Below are 9,439 nucleotides of genomic sequence, written 5' to 3'. Positions count from 1 at the left end.
ACTAATCAAAGATTAAATCAATTTTAGTCGAAACCAAGTTTGTCGGGTCTGGTAGTGTTCAATACTAAAAAAGTGACGAAAAGTGGTCGATAATCGCGATTTATCGCATGACGTACTTTATCATTCCCATGAGTGTAGTGAAAACTATAGTCACTTTACTATAGTTTGGCACTATACTGCCGCTAACCGCAAGTCAGACTTATCTGTATATGGACGCCATAGCTAGATAAGTCTGACTTGCGGTTAGCGGCAGTATAGTATAGCTACTAAAGGGAAAATTATCTATCAGTGTCCTATATAATGACCGGCTTAAAAATGCTGAAAACGGCACATGCCAAAAAATTATCAGATGACAAATTCCTGGTATTGAATCTCATGAATACATGAATCTCATTACAAAAGCCGAATTTTGAAATAAGTTGTAAGAATTGAAGCACTGTGTTTTTGCTTCAACTTATTTGAACGGTTCGTTTTAAAATTACATTTGGTATGAAATTTAACTGCCGGTACTATTATAACGGTCCCATATTAATGTTTAACAATTTAGCGATCTTAAGCTATGTATACATTAGACAATGTGCTAAATCAGTACTACTGATAAATGAAGTTGTAGGAAACATTATGCGTTTATTTTTTGGTGGTCTTTTATACCATACAGCACATTTCGAAGATCAGCTTCGGGAATGAGTCAAACTCTGGCTAAATTACCGAAACCATCCCTACCAACAATATCATCACAGGCCACGGGCCCCGGGCCCCCACAAATCTTATGTACCAAAACCAACCTTTTTTGTACATTTTGGGGCCCCCACGTATATGTAACAATAATACGAGGTGGTGAAATTAAATGGAATTGTACTAAACTCGTCTTATGACAGTGAAAACATTCCACTAAAACTAACCTAAATATTTTTCTTAACTTAACTCTGCTTTTTTCTAATCATAATCATTATGGGGCTAATATGGGGTTACTTTTACAATGGCTTGACTTGAACTGACTTTCTATTTTTTCATATAATTTTGGAACAAAGTTTGTGATTTTTTGATTCTTTAATGAAAATAAATTGAGTCTAAAACGCTTCGTGTACTTCACTCAAAATAGGCAAAAATGCGAATGGGACTAATATGCGATTCACGGCACTATTCTACTCGCAACAAAAAATACACACATTATTCGCCAAGAAAGATCAATTTTTATCTTTGAAGCTGAGCTTGTTAGACATTAGTTATTAAGCCATTTTATTCTGAAGCAAACAGACCACATTATTATTTTTAAAGGCAAATTTGTCTAATGGAATAAATATAATAATAATAGTAATAAATAATAATAATAATACATTCGCCGAATATTACAATTGTCGTTTCACCCTAATTGACTGTATTTCACGGTCTTACAAGTCTTTTTTCCTTTCAGCACAGTCATCTCCCAGCCACTTGGAGGTCCGAAAAGTGATCAAATCTGCTGATGAAATACCTGCACTCGAAAATCAGTAGCTCCTGGACCTGTCTAGAGGGTAAGATAAATAAATAGCTCAGTGAAACTCAACAACACGATAGTATTTATTACACGATTAGTCAGCGAAAAGTCCCAACAACACGGCTGGACAAGATGTAGGAACCGAAACTCTCTTCAATGGCGGGAAGTAGCAGCGCGATGACGGTTCAAAAGCCACAACGTCGAACGCCGGAGCTGGCTGTCAGGGATCGCCATGTTTTCCATTGAATCCCGCACTACTGACTGGTGGTGCTGTGCTCGTTCTAACCGAAGAAGCTATTCAAGCACTTTTCGAGTGCTTTCGGATAAAGGCGACTGACGTAACGAGGCGAACAGCGGAAAGTTTGTTCAAGATGCAGTCCCACTTGGCTGATGTTTCTTTCCCGAAGAATCGCTGCGCTTATGAAAAGTAGCTCCCATCTAACAACATCGCATCGGGAACGGGGCGACGTGTGGCTTCGCCTTTGTATCGTCGTGAGTGGAAAGCATGCCCCGTGGAGGAAACTTAACGCATTATGTATGCCAAAATCTAATTCGATTCCGCTTTCCGGGAAGCACATTTGAATGAAAACATTTCTGATCTGATTTTCGATGTCGGCAAAGTGCGGATAAAAAAAAACTTGAGAACCTGTAAATAATTTCCACTTTCACCAGATTTATGATGATCTGCTCCTTCCATCGTTGATGATTTCTTTTCCATTTGATGTCCTTGGGAATCGGCGTCTGATATGCAGATTGGATTAGATGTAGAAACATGTGAAACAGGCCAGGCAGGGACGGCAGAAAATAGAGTTCGTGTTGAGTGGAATATAGCAGTCCAAGATCAAAGGCAATGCTTTCTGTTCGGAGAATTGTTACTCGCATAGCTAATATGCATCTGGTCAGACGCCTGTCAGATTGGTTTGTGTTTCATTTTTGTTTCAATATCTTATTGAATTTGCATAACTCATCCCTAATGTAATTCGGGGAATTTTCCGTCCGCATTGTATTACTGTTTTCTGGAAATATATTTTTTTGTCGTATTTAGACCAATTCAAGTCGTTCAGAATTAGTCGATTCATTACAATGGAGATTGTTTATAATGCATCTGAATTAACAAATTACTATTCTATTACTACGGTCTCTATACCGATGAATTGACTGATGCAGGCGCAAGTGCCTTTGTAAAATAATTAATTTAAACAAATAACGAATGAGCAGAAACAGTTTACTTTTTTTAAATGCACAGTGGCTGCACCTTGTGAGTTTTACTTCGGTCGCATGTCACGGCTTCACTATCGCTCAATGGCTGCTGTCGATTTCACGTTGGTTCTTTCTTTACCTGATGATGGTTTTAGCTTGGTAATGGTTGGCAGGACATTCGGTCGGAATTCAGTATCGTACCTTCCGTTTTGGTTTTTAGTGGCTCAGGGCTGAATTCCCGATGGAATTCTGATTTTCTACACAGTAAAAAATAATGATAACTAATCAGCGCGTAAAAAATGAAGACGTGGAAAACTACAGTTTTCTGGGCGTACAAAGATCTTTTCCAAGAAGTTCGTCCTAAATCGTTTAAGTTTACGCTCCTTTTGGCATTCCCTTTATGTGCATCACTTTCGTGTAAATTTCAACAACTTGATGGTTCCGGAATTATTCTAGATTCTGTTGGGGTATCTCCGAAATGGCAAATAGGGTATAATGATACAATTTTGAACTCTTCTCAAACAATATCAAAAAATCAAAGCTTCACTAAATACGCTTGTATTAGTGATTTTTCAAAATTTCTAAAGTGATGATGAGAAAGGGGACATTTTGTTTTTCAGACTAAAGCATGTTATGCGACATCTTTCTTCATGATTTTCCACAAACAAATTTCTGGTGAAGTGCATAAGACCTTATTGGCATCTTCTGGAATCTCACGGAGTTCCCTAAAAGAACCTGTAGGAAGGAACATTTCTATTTGTAGATCAAAACGTGTCATGCAACAGCTCCATTTCTATGATTTCTCACACATAAACTTTTGGTATCCCACGGCGATAGACCTTATTGGTCACTTCCCGGGTCACCTGTAGTAGTCTAGTCTATTGTAGACATACACAGCCAGTTCGTGAAAGAATCTTGTAAAGTAATAGATTCGACTTTATCTATCACTTTTCTTTTCAATACTTATGTTCAAAGCACCATAACAAAACATAAAAGCGGCCAGGCCTACTGTGCAGCGTTGTTGAAAATTACCTATTCGGCCAATCTATTGTCCTATTAGGCCAAATGTCCTTCTCGAAGAAATGACCTATTTGGCCAAATATCCTATTCGGCAACATGTCCTATTCTGCCAAATGTCCTATCCAGCCAAATGTTCTATCCGGTCAAATATTCTTTTCGGCCAAATGCCCTATTCGACCAAATGGCCTATTCTGTCAAATGCCCTATTCGGTAAGGGTATGCGATAACACACTTTTTCTGACGAAACGAAACGAAATTTAAATTGTCAATGTTGATTCGAAACTAAACGAAACGAAATATAGATTTACTTTCAAGACTTCGAAACGAAATCAAGGCCCATTTAATCCAAAATTTTACAAAACGAAACGAAAATTTTATTTTTTTTTTTCTGCGGAATTGTTATTGAATTGGTTTTACATTATGTACGCAATTCTGATTTCATTTTTTCGAAGTCAAATAACTTCTTTGCGACCAATAGAGTAATAGTAACAGAAAAAGCAGTCTGTGATAAATTGCCGCATTCCCGTTTATACAATTGGCGATAAGGTAATACCCCATTAACCAAAGTGTGTGCCCTCGAATTTGATCAATTTTATATCGGTTCCGTTTTATGTCAGTAAGTATAAAATTTTAAAAATATAGAAACTGTGGAATTTTGTGTGTGTTTGGATTCGAATTCTGTTAAAAACCTTATTTTACTTAAGAATTATGTAATTATTCTAAAGCATACTTATTATTGTCTTACCAGCGAAGTTTTATGGAATTGAGCTTACTCAAAACCAGAAAAAGAATGTATAGATTTTGTTCTTTATCTAGTGGGATACTCATTTATATATCCACATCTGCCAGGCGTATACGCAGATAAAGAGTTGTTAATAGCATATTTACTGATTATGGATCGACTGTGCGATTGAGTTATATTTATTGAACGGCTACTCAGTCTTACAATTTTACAACGAGTTTATTATCTACCCGACGCTTCGACACGGGAATTCGGGTAGATAATAAACTCGTTGTGAAATTGTAAGACTGAGTAACCGTTCAATAAATATAAGTTAATAGCATATATTTGCTTACTAGTATAGTCCTCTGCCTCTTTCTAAAATGCACAAATATATGTATTTCAGAAATGTGATTGAAACATTTTGCGGTAGCAGTTTGCCAGATATGAAGAAAAAATTTTTCCTTTCTCATACAAAAAGTTGCACCAAAAGGCTATCATTTCCTTCCAAATTCGACCTTTTTATATGAGGCTCGGAGACCCACAGTCTTATATACAATCAGCTCGACGAACTGCTATTAGGAGAGGAAAATTAGTTTGACACTCATTGTTATAAGAAACCGAGAAACGCTCTACATCTCCGTGAGAACCACGGGAAATGAATAGTTGGTTAGTTGAGAAAGTAATTGATGGGAAGCCTCCTGGTAAACGACTAAATATTTATTGTAAGCAAGGTTATTTTGAAAACTTTAAAACGAAAACCGTGTTTCAAATCAATCCAACGCAAATCCAAATGTGAAAGAGAATTTGTCGTATTTGTCGACTCATAATAAGATTATGTAGTAAGCGTTCATAGAAAAATTTGTATAACATAAAGTTTTGAAAACAACTTTATGATTTTGTTCAGCGGTGCAGCCAATTTTTTTGATAATACACGACCGTACGAGACAGTATGGTTTAAGTCTCAATTTGTTACGAAATTCCGCAGAATTCCGTTAAATTTTGTTAAAAGCTAGTTTTTTTAGCTAAAAACAGGGGAAGTGCACCGGTTTTGGCCAACTTTGTGCCTATTTTGGCCAACCCTGAAAAATACATATTTTTCCCAAATAATCGATCAGTTGAAAGCAGCGTTGCATTGTGAGGGATATACCTCTTGTTGGAACTAATAAAACCATCCCGAATTGCTTTATTTTTGGAGTTATTCGCAAAATTGGCCAAATTAGGAACATGGCCAAAACCGGTACAGTTCCCCCATTTGTAATTTTACGAAACTAAACGAAATCAAAAATCAGATTTCACCATGCTGAAATTCCGCGACACGACTCGAAATACCGAAATCTCGAAATAATAATATGCTTACTACTCGGCCAAATGTCATATTCGGCCAAATGTCTTATTTGGTCAAATGTCCTTTCAGGTCAAATGTCCTATCAGGCCAAATGACATATTCGGCCAAATGTCCTATTCAGCCAAATGACTTCCGGCCTAATGATCTACTCAGCCAAACAGAAACATTGATTTCTTCCATAGGTTGTATGACATTCCCCAGAAAGCCGTTTGTCAGAATGCACCATTCGCCAGAATGCACCATTCCCCAGAATTGGTCATCTCCTAAAACGGTTTGCCCAGTATGCGCAATAATTCATAACGCCATGAACTTTTGACATAACTGTGAACAGCGTCAAAAGGGAGGGCCATCTAGCATAGGAGACATTTCATATAATTTTGCTTTGTTGATGTTTTTTAGTTGTTTTCTAGTGAGGAATATAGCACTGCACCGGTCAATAATAGAATTGAAAAGACGTAATTGTATCGTAGAAAGCTTACATAAGCCGGCTACAGCCGCTTGCCCGTACTGAGGCAACGGCGGATGTGATCCTTTCATTCAAATAGGTGTTTGCCCGGATTAAGGAAATTGTAGATGCGATCCCTTCTTAAAAAACAGATGCTTGCCCAGATTAAGTCAGTGGTGAATGTGGTTCCTTCTTTAAAACTAGGCGTTTGCCCAGATTAAGGCAGTGGTGAATGTAACTACCTTTTTAAAAATAGGTGCTTGCCCGGGTTAAGGAGATGGTTGATATGATCCCTTCTTTAAAATTAGACGTTTGCCATTATTAAAACAATGGTGGGTATGATCCTTTCTTTAAAAGAAGGCGCTTGCCCGGATTAAGGCAATGGAAAATGTGATTCCTTCTTTACAAGTAGGCGCTTACGGGGGGTTCCGTAGCGTAAACTGATGTAAACTGTAAACTGATGACGACTGACAACTTGTTCTTCTCGGAGGCATTCCTCCAACGTTCCCCGTATTAAATGGCAACCGAACAAAGCAACGATCAATGGATACACGACATGGACAAACGGACACAATGGACTCACGACAAAGATGAACTGGCAACAATAACGAATAATGGATATCTAAAAATAGATTCAGTGTGGATTCTGTACATCAGAATACCACAATAGACCACGGCACTGTAGCGGTTAAGAACACAGAGTGCCTACCAAATAAATAAATTAATAAAAAAAAAGTTGGCGTTTACCCGGATTAAGGCAATGATGAATGTTTTTCTTGCTTTAAAAGTAGGCGCTTGTCTGGATTAAGACAATGATGTATGTGACCCCTTCTTTGAAAATAAGCGTTTGTCGCAAATGAAGCAATTGTGGATGTGACTCTTCTTAAAAAGTAGGCGCTTGTCCGGATTAAGGCAATGGTTGATGTGATCCCTTCTTTAAAAATAGTAAGCATGTGCGGTATTTCGAAAAATTTCGATTCAGCTGGCTCGAAACGAAATTCCGCGGAATTTCGCGGAATTTGAGCATGGCGAAATCTGATTTCTTGATTTCGTTTCGTTTCGTAAAATTTCAAAAATTTCGCTAGAAAAAACTAGCTTTTAACGAAATTTAACGGAATTCCGCGGAATTTCGAAACAAATTTAGACTTAAACCATACTGTCTCATACGGTCGTGTATTATCAAAAATTTTGGCTGCGCCGCTGAACAAAAGCTTAAAGCCGCTTAAAAGCTTAAAACTTAATTTAATACAAATTTCTCTATTAACGCTTACTACAACATTCTGAGTCGACAAATACGTACTTAGTTTTCTTCTACAAAACATCTTCAGTGTTTTGTTAGAAGTGTCCAACAAAAAACAAAAAACAACATCAAGAGATCCGACTCAATATTTAAGACGTGAGGCTCAGATTGTAAATATAATCAGATATGAATCGAAACAGTACAACTTTGTCACAGAGACGAAGTCGTGGCATGGATTCCTGAGGCCTTTGTGAAGTATATTCAGAACGCCCCTTTCTTAATAAAGGTCAATTTCTGATGGCTAAGCATCGCTTAAGAGTTAAAAAGGCTATAATATTGTTATTAAACGAAGCATCATTTTGCGTTGGATTGATTTGAAACACGGTTTTCATCTTCGAGTTTTCAAAATAATTTCCTTTACGATAAATATTCTTCACATAAATTACCTTTTCTACAAACCAATGATTCCTTTCCCGTGGTGCTCACGGAGATGCAGAGCATTCCTCGGTTTCTTATAATAATGAGTGTTGAAGTTATTTTCCTCTCCTAATCCAAAATTGACCGGCTCATACTGTCCATAGCAGCTGTTTCCTGCACTTAATTGAAGTCGGTTGGGAATGAAAAATTGACAACATTTTTTGCATGTCTTATATGCACAAACATATAATGAGAGGAATTTCAATACTTCAATGCTTTTATATGAGAACATTAATGCTTTCAGAGAAATATTTCCTTATCTAAATGAATATTTGAATATTCTGAAAATTGTCACTTTTAATCCAACATGTTCAGTAGTTTCAAACATGCCATCAAAACAGATAGGGTGCGCACCTATTTTACATTTTTTTCAAGCGAAGAAAGATCGTGGAAAAAGTACACCGTGGCCAATTTTGAACGTGAAAATATCTCGAAAACTGTTAAAGGATTTTAAGTAGACCGTGCTTAATTGATTCCAAAGGTGATTGGAAGTCCAAAGACACGAAGCAACTCATCAATAGGATCAGAAGCATCATCCGGAAATGGCTGCCGTCCAACGGTTTAAAGTTTAAAGACTAAGGCCAACTCTTTATAGGGTAAAGTGACCAATAGTGGACCCCCAACCAATAGTGGACCCTCCAGCCATTTTTGCATTATTACTGCACAATGTCAACATTTTGCTATGAAATTCTACCGGGAGAACCTACCTTACAGTCCTATGATTTGATTACATGCGTTGGAAATGCTATGGATGATTTTTTACAATTTTATAAAAAATAAACACGAGAGTGTCCATTATAGGAATATTTTGGGGGGTCCATAATAGGGAAGAAGAACGTCCCGAAACGGGACATGAAAATCAAATGAAGTGTCGACTATAGGGAAGCAATTTCTTATTATGGACCCCCAGGGGGTCTACTATAGGGCGAATTCAGTTAGACTTTAAAATGTTAATTTCAACGAATAACGTCGCATAGTTGGGTGTTTTATGTATGTATAGTGAAGAGGGGATGCAGAGCTTGTTGTTAGATATCAAGCAGAGTTAATATTTTGAACATTTCTAAGCCGTATGATAGGAAGAGCAAAATTCCGCTACTAGGGGGTCCACTATTGGGCTTTTTACCCTATAACGTATATCAGATTGAACTGTACTTCTTTGTAGTTTTCTTTCCGAGCAATTCTTTTCATTCTCGCTATTAAGTGGCCACCCATTATGCTAGGACAAACAAACAATAGCTTGGTTCGTCGAGTTGATTGTATATAAGACTATGGGTCTCCGAGCTTCCTAAAAAAGAGTGAATTTGTAAGGAAATGGTATCCTTTGTATTTGTTTAATAAAAAAGAAAAAATATTTCTTTATATATGGAAAACTGCTACCGTAAAAACTTTGCGATCACATTTCTGAAACACGAACTGAAATACATATCTTGTGCATTTCTGAAAGGTGCAGAGGATTCGTCTAGGGAGAAAATGTATGCTTTTAACAATTCTCTATCTGCGTATACGCCTGG

The sequence above is a fragment of the Armigeres subalbatus genome, unplaced genomic scaffold (genome assembly GCF_024139115.2).
Source record: "Armigeres subalbatus isolate Guangzhou_Male unplaced genomic scaffold, GZ_Asu_2 Contig1089, whole genome shotgun sequence".
NCBI lineage: Eukaryota > Metazoa > Arthropoda > Insecta > Diptera > Culicidae > Armigeres > Armigeres subalbatus.
Note: the sequence above shows the minus strand (reverse complement) of the source record.